This window comes from Chiloscyllium punctatum, chromosome 7, assembly GCF_047496795.1.
Source record: "Chiloscyllium punctatum isolate Juve2018m chromosome 7, sChiPun1.3, whole genome shotgun sequence".
Taxonomy (NCBI): domain Eukaryota; kingdom Metazoa; phylum Chordata; class Chondrichthyes; order Orectolobiformes; family Hemiscylliidae; genus Chiloscyllium; species Chiloscyllium punctatum.
This window is the reverse complement of record NC_092745.1, coordinates 92,039,814-92,053,718: the sequence shown is the minus strand read 5'-3', so window position 1 is coordinate 92,053,718 and position 13,905 is coordinate 92,039,814.

The window sequence follows — 13,905 nt, the reverse complement described above, 5'->3', positions numbered from 1 at the left end:
CGTTGTCCTTTCAGCCGTCGAGCATTCTGGGTTATGTAGTCCTCGGTCCAGCCTCCACCATTCAGCGCGATGTAATTCCCCATCCGCCACCGACCACTGCACCTGATACAGCATACTTCATTTCCCATCGTGCATTGCAGATACTGAACAGCCAGCCCGCCGTCAAGGCAGCAGTGAGGAACCACGTGTTCAGATTGGTGCCGCACTGATTCGGAGCTGGACAGATAGGTTTCTGCCTGATTGCTGAGCGCTCGTGTGTTACGCGTCACGCGAGGTGCCGTTGAGTGGGTTCTTCGCTTCGACTTGTCTCGGTGAAGCCGTTATTAAAAGAGGCGAACAGCAACGACATTTATACACCCCATCCGCGATCGGAAAGCGCCTTAAACAGCCTCACAGAGGGTGAACCAAACAAAACAAAAATGGATTCGAGTCAAAAGAGATGTTAACTCTGAGTAACAATGTAGAGGTGCTGGACAAACTTAAAAAGCACACAACACTAGGTTATAGTCCAAGTCTATGTAAGAGTGAGGAATAATGCTGAAGGGTCCAGGCTTTTTTTTTAGAATGGATCACTTTCATTTCTGCAATTCACCGTCACAAATTCTATCTCTCAATCCAATATACTTCGCGATCAAACACTGTGCTGTCTTCCAGAGATAGTAATTTCCTGATGTATCTTTTTTCCTACAAAAGTGTATGTATATTTACATGTTTTGTATCACTAATAAATGTGCCATTTCCAAATATATTTTTTCAAAAGTGAACTTTAACGTATGAGAATATACTTTCACCTTAAAAGCATGCATAGTGGTACATAAGTGCATGTCAAAATTAAAATACAAACTTAAATTTATTTCAGATTTATCTATGCATACAAATAACTGGGAGAAAGATAATGGGATTTATCAATAGCAACACAGGGTAAACCCTCTAAATTTAAAACCAGCAACACAGAAAAGATTTAACCCATGCAGATAATCTGTAAAAGTAAAAATTAACAAAGTTATTTCTTAAAATATTACAGAGAATAATTAACTAACCAATATTTACAATTTCTTCCTCAAACCTATCTTTTACCTTTCCTTCTATAATACCAGTCCGATAAAACTCCCAATTAAGATTTACAAAACCACACTCAAAACCAGACAGCTGTCATTCTTCTATTTGGATCGTCCTGTGCCATCTTCTTCTTAGGAATCTCTGCGTCATAGGTTACTGATCAAAAAGGTACCTTTTTCAGAGAACTATTTTTCAGGCAGTCGGTTTACATGCTGGGTTTGTCAGTTCTCCTCTCAACTGTTCAATTTTCCCCGGACTTATATCCCAAAGCATTGGATTGTGTCATTAGCTTTTAAGATTGTCAATATACTAAATTCAAACTGGATTGGAGTTTGATATTTTTCGGGGTATAATTTACACTGATCGGCCAAATTCAAATTTGTTTTTGTCTTCAGGCAATGAGCTAATCGAGTTGTTTAAGCAAGTGTTACATTGTTGCCTTATTGAGAATACTTGGTGCTGTGTACAGTAGTTCTGCTGCTTTTAACTCTCTTAAGGTACACCCACATCTTCATAACACTTTCCTTTAACAGACTAAACCAAAGTCCATAAGATATAGGAGCTGAATTAGGCCGTTTGGCCCAATTGAGATATTTGCTCAGCTGACCTGCAGTTTATATGACCATTCCCTTGCCATTCGGGGATGATTTACATTTTCATCCAGAAACCAATAAGAACATTACAGTTGGAATTTGACTCCTCCCCTACAGTTACAAATTTGCAACACATTTGACCATTAAGGGATGATTTGTATTACACTGTTTCTGGAGGTGGGGTGGTCACTGCATTATATATGGAGTGGCATATGACTATGGGGGGGATAGCTGAGGGTTGTCTTGTGGGCAGTACTAACTGCGATGTTGAGAGTTTTGTCCAAAGGAAAGACTGTTTCCTTTGTTCAGTGAGAGTTTTTGCCGTGACCCTGTATACTCTGTGAGGTGTGTGTTAAAGGTTCCTCCAGAAAGCTTGGACTGTACTGCACTTAATAACTTTGGTTGCTTGTTCACAGAACTTGGTGTGTTGCAGTTTCATCAAGTGTGTAAGTATCTCAAGAGTTAAAGAACTTAATATATGGTGGCAGCGGTGGGATTCCAACAGTTTCCAGGAGGACTGAATAAGCGATCGTCTGAGTGTTGGCTGTGTGAGATGGATGGGCCCACAAGGTAAGCTTCACCTTGATCTCTCTCTCTAAACCTACCACTCATTCGACCCCTTGTCTCCTGGGACTCAGTTGTGACAGAATCTTTGAGGTAACTTGCACACCAACGTGTTGCTTTGCGTGAAGCTGGGTTTTAAAAAAAGTTTTGATAAGGGGTGAATCGGGCTTAGAGTCCTCACAGTTAAACTGGGGTTAGAGTCCGAGGGCGGAATCTGGGTTAGAGTCCCACAGTTCAAATCTGGTTCAGAGTCCTGGAGTTAAAAAGGGGTTGGAGTCCTCTAGTGGCGAGATTTGAGGCTCTGGAGTGAAAAAAGTTAGAATTTGGCATTTCTTCAAATTGTTGCCTTTGTCCCTCATGCCTCCCTTTAGAAGTACTTTTAGGACAACATGGTGTCACTGGGAAAAGGGGAGAAAGTGGAGCCAGCCCGCTCAGTGATCCTAACAGTGAAGTGCATTGACTGCCAGGGAAGCTTTGTCCAGGTTTTTGTTATGGGAATCTTGTTGTGGGCTGTGGACTCGACTCTGCGAGTCTTTCTTCTGGGGGGAAGAGAGTGGCATGGACATTTTTATATAATATAATTTTATTAAGAAAAAATAGATTTTTAAATATTACAACAAATACAAAACAATGCAATTCAAAACAGTACAAAAATAGTACAAAAATAAACCCAAATAATAAAAAAAGTCCCCAACCCACCCTCCTATACAAATGTATAAATATATATAGAGAAGTATAAAATTTTAAAAACCAAAACTAGTTATTTAACTAACTAAATAAATACCTAACAACAAACAAATAAATAATAATAACTCAGCCCAGCCAAACAAAACACTCATACGTTCACAGTTCCTCCTCCCTGGATATTGGACTCATGAAACACAATCGTTACGGCTATATAAAAGCCCTTGTTAGTGTGGCAGATAAATCTGTGTCCAGGTATTTCAAAATTCTCAGTTTTGTGGTGTACCATATTTGTGAGAAGATCCAGGGGAATATGCTCCATAACAATCTTCCGCCAACCCGACAGGCCTGGGGAGGGTTTTCTGATATCCAACCTAGCAAGATATTCTTCCTACCACAGAATGTAAGAATATTGAAAAGTTTTGCCTTATGCGAGTCTGCAGGAAATACAATGGGTAGGCTGAAAAGGAGCGAGACAGGGTCCTTCTCCACCCCTACACCTAACATCCTCTCCATAACACCCACCACAGCGCTCCAATATGTTTGAAGCCTGTCACAAGACCAAAGGCAATGGGTAAGAGTGCCCGTGCAGACCTTGCACTTGGGACGTGCTGAAGATACCCCTGGTTTAAATTTTGACAAACGGTCTGGGGCTAAATGGACCCTAAATGGAGAATCTTCAACTGTAAAGCATGGGTCCTATTGCAAATTGATATCTTCCTTGCATTCTCCCAAATATCCTCCCATGCCTCTGAAGAAACTTCAACACCCAGCTCTCTTTCCCACATCTTGCAGAGTCGATCAGACTCATCTGAGGTGGCACCCCCCAATTGGTGATATTGAGTACTGACAGAGAGTGTACTCTTAGCCCTTAGTACCCCTCTTTCTATGTCAGATTTGTAGGGATCAGTCAAAAGTGTGGTCCTTTTTTGAATAAAATCCCTAACTTGAAAAAAACGAAAGAGGTCTCTATTAGGTAACTCGTACTTCCGTACTGACTGATCAAAGGACATCATTACATCTCCCTCAAATAAATCACCCACCCAAGATATACCCCTAGCTGCCCAAGGTTTAAATCCTGAATCTATCATACCTGGTTGAAAACTCAGCACACCCACTAAAGGTGTAAACAAAGATGTTTTGCCAATATTACCTTCCCTCTGCCGAATTGCCCTCCATGCTTTAACAGTATTGATGACTATTGGGTTATGGCAATATTCCCTAACTGTCCTCACCCTGTCCAAAAACAACAAACTGGTAAGGGGGCACCTTGACTAGGAGACTTCGATATCTAGCCATATTGAAAGAGGGTCCCCACAAACCCAATCACTTACGTAGGTCAAAAGCGAGCTTAATTGGTCATTTTTAATGTCTGGAAGGTCTACTCCCCCTAATCTGTGAGGCAACTGCAGTTTGGCTAATTTAATGAGGGGCCATTTACGGTGCCAGATAAAGGAGCTGAACCAACTGTTCAGTCTCCTGAGTGTTTGTTTATTGAAAATCAGGGTGAGCATCCGTATAGGGTATAGCAAACGGGGGAGAATATTCATCTTAATAAACGCTATCCGACCCAACCATGAGACGGGACGTGCCTCCCATCTTTGGAGATCTTGTTTAATTTTTTCAAATAGTTGAGTAAAATTGGCTTTGAACAGCCAATCCAGAACTGGAGTAATGAATATGCCCAAACACACAAAACCCCCCTGTGACCACCTAAATGGGAATCTATAGTCACGCTCAAGAGCCAACTCTTTCGTAAGACCACCCATAGGCATAGCCTCTGATTTAGCAAAATTAGTGGGCGGCACGGTGGCACAGTGGTTAGCACTGCTGCCTCACAGCGCCAGAGACCCGGGTTCAATTCCCGCCTCAGGCGACTGACTGTGTGGAGTTTGCACTTTCTCCCCGTGTCTGCGTGGGTTTCCTCCCACAGTCCAAAAGATGTGCAGGTCAGGTGAATTGGCCATGCTAAATTGCCCGTAGTGTTAGGTAAAGGGGTAGATGTAGGGGTATGGGTGGGTTACGCTTCGGCGAGGCAGTGTGGACTTGTTGGGCCGAAGGGCCTGTTTCCACACTATAAGTAATCTAATCTAATCTTATACCCTGAAAAAGTGCCAAACGCGTGAATGCATTGTATCAGGCAAGGCACTGAGACTGCTGGATTTGTCAAGAAAATTTGAACATCATCTGCATACAGTGAGATCTTATGTAATTTTGACCCCACTTCTAGAGCTGATATATTGAGATCCCCACGAATGGCCTCTGCCAATAGTTCAATCACCAACGTAAAAAGTAATGGTGAAAGAGGACAGCCCTGCTGGCTGCCCCTAGAAATATTAAAATTGCTTGATCATACCCCGTTGGTAATGACCGCAGCGAGAGGTACACTGTAGAGAACCTTTACCCATCTTATGAAAACTTCGCCCAGACCAAATCGGTCTAGAGTATAGAAAAGGTACGGCCACTCAACTCGGTCAAATGCCTTCTCTGCATCTAAAGAAATCACCAATCCCTGTATTGACTGCTGTTGGCATGCTTGAATTACGTTAAGCAGCCTCCTAACATTATTGGAGGATCTGTGACCCTTTATGAAGCCCGTCTGATCCTTTTTAATAATAGAGGGTAACACAGTCTCCAGCCTTAATGCAAGAGCCTTAGAGATGATCTTAAAGTCCACATTTAAGAGCGAGATAGGCCTGTATGAAGCACAGTCTTCCAGATCCTTCCCTTTTTTAAGGATAAGTGAAATATTGGCCTCTCTCAGAGATGGTGGGAGACAAACATGACTGTATGAATCATTGAACATATTCAGCATCGGGGTTGACAGTATACTTATAAATTCCTTACAGAATTCACTGGGAAGTCCATCAGGACTGGGCACCTTTCCACTCTGAAGCTGCCTCACAGCTTCCTGCACTTCTTGCTCTGATAATGGGGCATTGAGAAAGGACTGTTGATCGGGAGTCACACCTGGGAGCTTCAGATCTCTAAAAAAGGATTCCATTTTGGCCTGCCCCTCCTCACAATTCTCAGACTGATATAACTTAGAGTTGAATCTCTGGAACGCCACATTAATCTTTTTAGAATCACATGTTAGGTTCCCAGACCCTTCCCTAATCGCTGTAATGGTTTGCGGGGAACTTCTCTTTCTGGCAAGGTATGCTAAGTATTTGCCTGGCTTGTCACCATGCTCGTATAACCTTTGCTTTGCAAAAGCCAACTCTTTCTTTGCTGTCTGCGTGAGCACGGAATTTAGTGCAGACCGCAGTGCCGTAATCCTCTGTAGTTTGACCAACGGGGGTCTGTCAAAATAGGCCTTCTCGGCTGCCTTCAACCGTGCTTCAAGGAGACATTGCTGCTCACCCTTCTGCTGCTTCCTACTTATGGAATATGAAATAACTAACCCTCTGGCATAAGCTTTGGCAGTTTCCCACAGAACAGTTGAGCTATCAACCGAGCCTATGCTGATGTCTAGGAATGCCCGAAATTCCCTCGAGAAATACTCCACAAACTTGCTGTCCATGAGAATAAAGGGGTCCATTTGCCAGTATCTTGAATCCACTGTAACATACTTAATTTTAACCATGAGGTACACTGGAGCATGATCAGAGCTGGCAATATTACCAATCGTACAGGATGCCACCAGATCCAGGGTTACCGCAGGGGTCGGAAAAAAAAATCAATCCTCGTGTGACATCTGTGCAGTTTGGAGAAAAACATGAAATCCCTACCTGTATGGTGGAGACACCTCCAGACGTCCACCAATCCTAATTCCCCACACAAAAACCCAACAACTCTTTTGTTTGTGTAGAGGATATTGAGGGACCTTTAGGCAACCTGTCTACTGTGGAGTCCATGAGGCAGTTAAAATCTTCCCCTATAATGATGTGCCGAGACTCGAGACTCATCAGTTTAGAAAAAGCATCTACCAAGAATTTAAGAGGATGAGCTGGAGGACAATAAACATTTAAAATGCCATATTCTTCCCCATTTATCAAGGCTTTAAGTATTACAAACCTCCCATATGTGTCTTTAACACATTCCAACAATTTAAATGAGAGATTTTTCCTTACCAATATAGCCACTCCCCTACTTCTGGTATTAAATGATGAAAAATAAACTCGGTCAAAGCCATTCTGCTGTAATTTCAGATGCTCCTTGTCATCCAAATGTGTCTCCTGTAACAAAGCAATATCTACCTTCTCCTTTCTAAGACTCAAGAGTACCTTCTTCCTCTTAATTGGTCAGTGACTTCTCTTGATATTCCAGGTACACCATTTAATCAAATCATTAGCCATAATCTTATGCAATTACATTTAAATTCCAGAGAGGAGGAACCAGAACCACAAATTGCTGAGCCTTAGTGTCGCATGGTCCACCAAATATAAAAACTACATAAACTAAAACCACTACATTTAACAAACATACAAAATTATTAAAAATATAAAACAACAAAAACCAGAAAACAAACCAACATATAAAGCGCCAATAGCACTGAGTAGAGGAACTCAACCTCTGCCCGGAGGGGGCAACTACCCATCCCGAACTGCCCATAAATAGGCATCTAACCATCTCAACCACCTTCACTTCTCCCAGGTGGAGCCGCATCGTAAGCACAAGCTAAAAAGAATAAACACCCCATAGAATAGCAATATGAATAAAAAAACATTCTTTTATAAAAAAAAAGGGTAATAAATACATCATCCATCCTTTGGTATGTCCTAACTTAGAAATTTAAAATGTACATCTTAACCACCCCCAGACATAGTTTGAACCAAATTATTATCAATAGAGGAAAAAAAAGGGGAAAAACAAAGCTCCAACCGGATTTCCTCCATTTCTTTTACAGAATGATAAACACATACACAAGCAACAATATTTATACATACTACAATTGTTTAAATTAGGTTAATTTGTCTACAAAGTCTCTTGCCTTCTCTGATGTGTCAAAGAGATGCATGGATCCATCTAAGGTGATCCGAAGCACTGCCGGATATCTCAGGGAGTACTGAATCCCTAGCTCCTTCAATCTTCTCTTGACACCATCATACGATTTTCGTTTCTGGATCACCGCCGCAGAAAAGTCCTGAAAAAACATGATCTTAGACCCCTCATAAATTAGGGCCTTTAGATCCTTCCCCTGGAGTCTGGAAGCCTCCATGGACAGCTGAAAATACAGGTAAGTCAATTTTTAAATGTTTCTTGGGGCTCCACAATCTTTCCAACGCCCCAAGAAATCCTGATGACCTGGGTTGGGTGGGTTAAAAGACCGTCCTGTTCCTGCTGCGATGCAAAGCTCTGCAGTGTGATCTTCTCAGATCGCCGCCATCTTAGATCCCCGGACTCTTTTTTTAAAGTGTGAGAGTTTTGTGAAGTATTTAAGTGCCCTTATCCAAGAATTCAGATTTCTCTGTGGAGTGGTGTGCAAGGACAGACTAAATTTTGTTTTCAGGTTGGACTTTATTGAAGGAGATTTTGACTAACTGGCTCATTTCCAGTCGACTTGGAGGAGGTGGAGTGGTCACTAAGGACTGTAAATTTAAGAACTTTACTGGTGAACTTCTTTTTCCACGTGGGAGGATTCTGGGAATCTTATCTCTTTGCATGAGTTAGTGATTTTTGTTGTGTGTCAATAACTTACTTAAGTACTAGCTGTAAGATTCTTATGAACAATTTGGTAGTGCCTTTCTCATCCCCCATCTAGGTGGTTATCATGGAATGATAAAAGGAGAGAATGAGATATTAAAGAGTTAATTTGCTCAGCTGACCTGCAAGAAATTGAATGCCCGGGGTTAAGGTGGCATGTCTTTGTCTTATAGGTGGAATGCAGGAGGTTTATACGGCCATTCCCTTGCCATTCGGGGATGATTTACATTTTCATCCAGAAATGAATAAGAATTGGAACTTAACTACTCTCCTATAATTACGAAAAACAATTTGCAACAGATTTAACCATTAAGGGATGATTTGTATTACACTGTTTCTGAAGGTGGGGTGGTCACTGCATTGTATCTTGAGTGGCATGTGACTATGAGGGAATGGTTGAGGGTTTTCCTGTGGGCAGTACTAACTGTGAGTTTGAGAGTTTTGTATAAAGGAAAGACTATTTTCTTTGTTCAATGAGAGCTTTTGCCACGATCCCATAAGCTCAGCGAGGTATGTGTTAAAGGTTCCTCCAGAAATCCTGTACTGTACTGTGTTGAATAAATTTGGTTGTTTGTTCACAGAACATGGTGTGTTGCAGTTGCATCAAGTGTATAAGAATCTCAAGAGTAAAAGAACGTAACACATCGAGTTTGCTCTGTCATTCAATCATGGCTGATATGCTCCTCACCCCCACCTCCCTGCCTTCACTCCATATTCCTTCAATCCATTCCCAATTAAAAATCTGCCTAACTCCTTAAATTTACTCACTGTCCCAGCATCCATCACACTTTGGCGTCAGGAATTCCACAGATTCACAACCTTCTCAACTCTTTTAAATTTGCTCCCCCTTATCCTAAGACTATGACCTCTCATCCAAGAGGAAGCATCCACTCCACGCCTATTTTATTCACATCTTTTATCATCTTGATTACCTCATAATCTTTCCTCATTCTTCTAAATTCCAGAGAATATAGACCTAAACTGTTCAACCTCTCTTCATACGACAAATCCCTCATCTCTAGAATCAATCTAACAAACCTCCTCTGAACTGCCTCCAATGCCACTACATCTTTCCTCAAATAAAGGGAGCAAAACTGTATACAATATAATGCAGCACCTCGCATTTTTACAGTGAGGTGCTGCATTTTGGGAAAGCAAATCTTAGCAGGACTTATACACTTAATGGTAAGGTCCTTGGGAGTGTTGCTGAACAAAGAGACCTTGGAGTGCAAGTTCATAGCTCCTTGAAAGTGGAGTCGCAGGTAGATAGGATAGTGAAGAAGGCGTTCGGTATGCTTTCTTTTATTGGTCAGATTACTGAGCACAGGAGTTGGGAGGTCATGTTACAGCTGTACAGGACATTGGTTAGGCCACTGTTGGAATATTGCGTGCAATTCTGGTCCCCCTTCTATCGGAAAGATGTTGTGAAACTTGAAAGGCTTCAGAAAAGATCTATAAGGATGTTGCCAGGGTTGGAGGATTTGAGCTATAGGGAGAGGCTGAACAGGCTGGGGCTGTTTTCCCTGGAGCGTCGGAGGCTGAGGGGTGACCTTGTTGAGGTTTACAAAATTATGAGGGGCATGGATAGGGTAAATAGGCAAAGTCTTTTCCCTGGGGTAGGGGAGTCCAAAACTAGAGGGCATAGGTTTAGGGTGAGAGGGGAAAGATATAAAAGAGAATGATGGGGCAACCTTTTCACGCAGAGGGCGGTACGTGTATGGAATGAGCTGCAGAGGAAGTGGTGGAGGCTGGTACAATCGCAACATTTAAGAGGCATTTGGATGGGTATATGAATAGGAAGGGTTTGGAGGGATATGGGCCGGGTGCTGGCAGGTGGGACTAGATTGGGTTGGGATATCTGGTCGGCATGGATGGGTTGGACCGAAGGGTCTGTTTCCATGCTGTACATCTCTGTGACTCTATATCCCAGGTGCAGTCTCACCAAAGTATTAGATACAAAAATACTTCCTTACCTTCATATTTTATTCCTTTAGCTATAAAAGCCAATATTCCATTTGCTTTCTTAATTATCTGCTGTACCTGCATGCTGTTTTTGTGACTCATGAATGAGTACACCTAGATCCCTCTGCATCGGATCACCCTGAAGTCTCTCCCCATTAAGATAATAGGTTATCTTCCCATTTTTTCAATCCAAATGCATGACCTTGCACTTATCCACGTTAAACTTCATCTGCCATGTTTGATCACTCTCCTAACCTATCTATATCCATTTGCAAGGTTCTTATTTCTTCATTGCAACTTACTATCCCACCTATTTTTGTGTCATCCTCAAATTTGGCTATACAGCTTTCTGTCCCTGTATCCAAGTCATTTAATATAGATTGTAAATAGCTGGGGTCCAAGGACTGAACCCTGTGGCATCCTACTAGTTAATCCCTACCCCTGAATTTGCTGATTTTTAAAACTGTGTGGTCATTTCTATTGATTATCTTTATTGTACAATGAACTGTTTGTAAATAGTGGTTCCTGTTTTTCACTGTGATTCTCAACTGCCTTTGAGTACATGCATATCCAAATTGCATTGTATTCAGGATTGATACTGGGTCAAAAACTATGTTCTAAATCTTTAGTTAACTTCTGATTCAGTATCAACTCCAAATATGATGTAATTCATCAATCATCTGATTTAATTTTAAGTTTATGTGGTGTTAGTCAAAATTCTGTGGTAAGATTGCCTGAGTTGATTTGTAATGTTCCACCATAGATTCATAGAGCTGTACAGCATAGAAACAGACCCTTCAGTCCAACTCATCCATGCCAACCAGATAACCTAAATTAATCTAGTCCCATTTGCCAGCATTTGGCCAATATCCCTCTAAACTCTTCCTATTCATATGCCCCTCCAGATACCTTTTAAATGTTGTAATTGTACCACCCTCCACCACTGCCTCTGACAGCTCATTCCATACAGGCACCACCCTCTGCATGAAAATGTTTCCCTTAGGTCCCTTTTAAATCTTTCCTCTCACATCTTAAACTTATGCCCTCTAGTTTTGGACTCTCCACCCCTCATGATTTTATAAACCTCTATATGGTCACACCACAGCCTCCAATGCTCCAGGGAAAATAGTCTCAACCTATTCAGCTTCTCCCCATAGCTCAAACTCTCAAAACCTGGTAACATCCATATAAATCTTTTCTGAACATTTTCAAGTTTCACAATATCCTTCCTATAACAGCGAGACCAGAACTGCGCACACATTCCAAAAGCGGCCTGACCAATGTCTTGTATCTCCCGATTCCTATACTCAATGCACTGACCAATAAAGGAAAGCATACCAAATGCCTTCATCACTATCCTATCGACCTGCGACTCAATTTTCAAGGAACTACGAACCTGCACTCCAAGGTCTCTTTGTTCAGCAGCACTCCCCAGAACCTTACCATTAAGTGTATAAGTCCTGCCCTGATTTGCCTTTGCAAAATGCAGTACCTCACATTTATCTAAATTAAACACCATCTGCCACTTCTCGGCCCATTGACCCATCTGATCAAGATCCTGTTTTACTCTGAGGTAACCTTCTTCACCATCTGCTGTGTCAAATGCAAACTTACTAACCATACCTCTGATGTTCATATCGAAATCATTTATATAAATGACGAAAAGCAGTGGACCAGCACTGATCATTGTGGCACACCGTTGGTCACAGGTCTGCAGTCTGAAAAGCAACCATCCACCACCACCCTCGGCCTTGAACCTTTAAGCCAGTTCTATATCCAAATGACTCGTTCTCTCTGTATTCCACATGATCCAACCTTTCTAACTGGTCTACCATGAGAAATCTTGTTGAATGCATTATTGAAGTCCATATAGATTATATCCACTGCTCGGCTTTAATCAATTCTCTTTATTAATACTTCAAAAAACCCAGTCAGACTAGTGAGACATGATTTCCTGTGCACAAAGATTTCCTGAAGAAGGGCTCATTCCCAAAACGTCGATTCTCCTGCTCCTTGGAGGCTGCCTGACCTGCTGCACTTTTCCAGCAACACATTTTAAGCTCTGATCTCCAGCATCTGCAGTCCTCACTTTTTCCTATGCACAAAGCCACACTGACTAACCCTAAACAATCCTTTACTTTCCAAATATATGAAAATGCTGCCCCTCAGGATCCCATCCAACAACCTGCCCACACTGATATGTGGCTCATCATTATACAGTTTCCTGTCTTTGCTTTACCACCTTTCTTACATCAGCATAAAGATACTTCACAGAAATGGTTGTACACTTTTTTTATACATTTCGAGTGTTGATGGAGCAACCCATTCATAAATTAGATCATATAAAGGTACATTGTATTCAGAAATGAAAAGGAGTTTGGAATCAATAATAGCTAATTAATATTTCTATCTAGACACAATGTATTCCACATTGGACAACAGAGGAAGCCATTTTTGAGGTCAGATTACAGGTATCCCAACATGTCAATGAACATCACTGATAGAAGTTTTGTAAGATCAACAGAGAGAACAGGCTGTTTGACTTTGTGAGTTGCTGCAGCTGAATTGACTCTTTAAACATTTCCCACTTTATTCACAAACTTACCTTTTACTCTATTTACCCAACTAACCTTAGGAAGCTCTCTCCCCAAAGCTACAGAATTGCTGTTTTAAGATTCCTGTTTGTGAGTGGAGTATGTCACAAACATGAGTTTGCCAGCAAATATTTTGAGATTACGATTTAACTCCAGGTCTGCATAATACTAAACCTAAAACTGCCTTATTACTAGTTGGTTCCACAATGTCTCACACAAATGATAGCAATCCAACTGTGCAGTATTCCTTCTGTGTGACTTGTGCTAAAACTTCTGGGATGAAAGGTGAACCCACCCCTTCAAAAGTAAGAATGTTACAAACACCCACATTACATCAGTGACTCCAAGTCATTGCTGTAATTTAGAAACCATCATGATAGTAAAATTGATTCTTTAAGGACTCCATTTAATAACTTCCTCCACTGTGGCACTGAGGATCTAAAATCTGGATTTAGGCTGTTGTCAGGAGCAACCATTTAATGCATGCTTTTACTAACTACAAAATGGCTTCTTAATGCAAGTAACATAAAATAACATTTAAAAATGGCTTTTAGGAGTGAATTAACATTTTTATTTATAATGGCATCTAACTCTGCTGAAAACTACATTCCTGAACTAATTGAAAGAGATTATCAAATAATGCCCTGTTCATAGTATGAATTAACTAAATAAGATATGACATTATGAAAGTATCCTGAATTGACCTTAGAAACCAGGTGTCCTGGAGATAAAGGCGTGCATAGCAAGTCAGTTCCCAACAAATATCATTGGTTTAAATTTTATGTCTATTTGTCATTTTATTG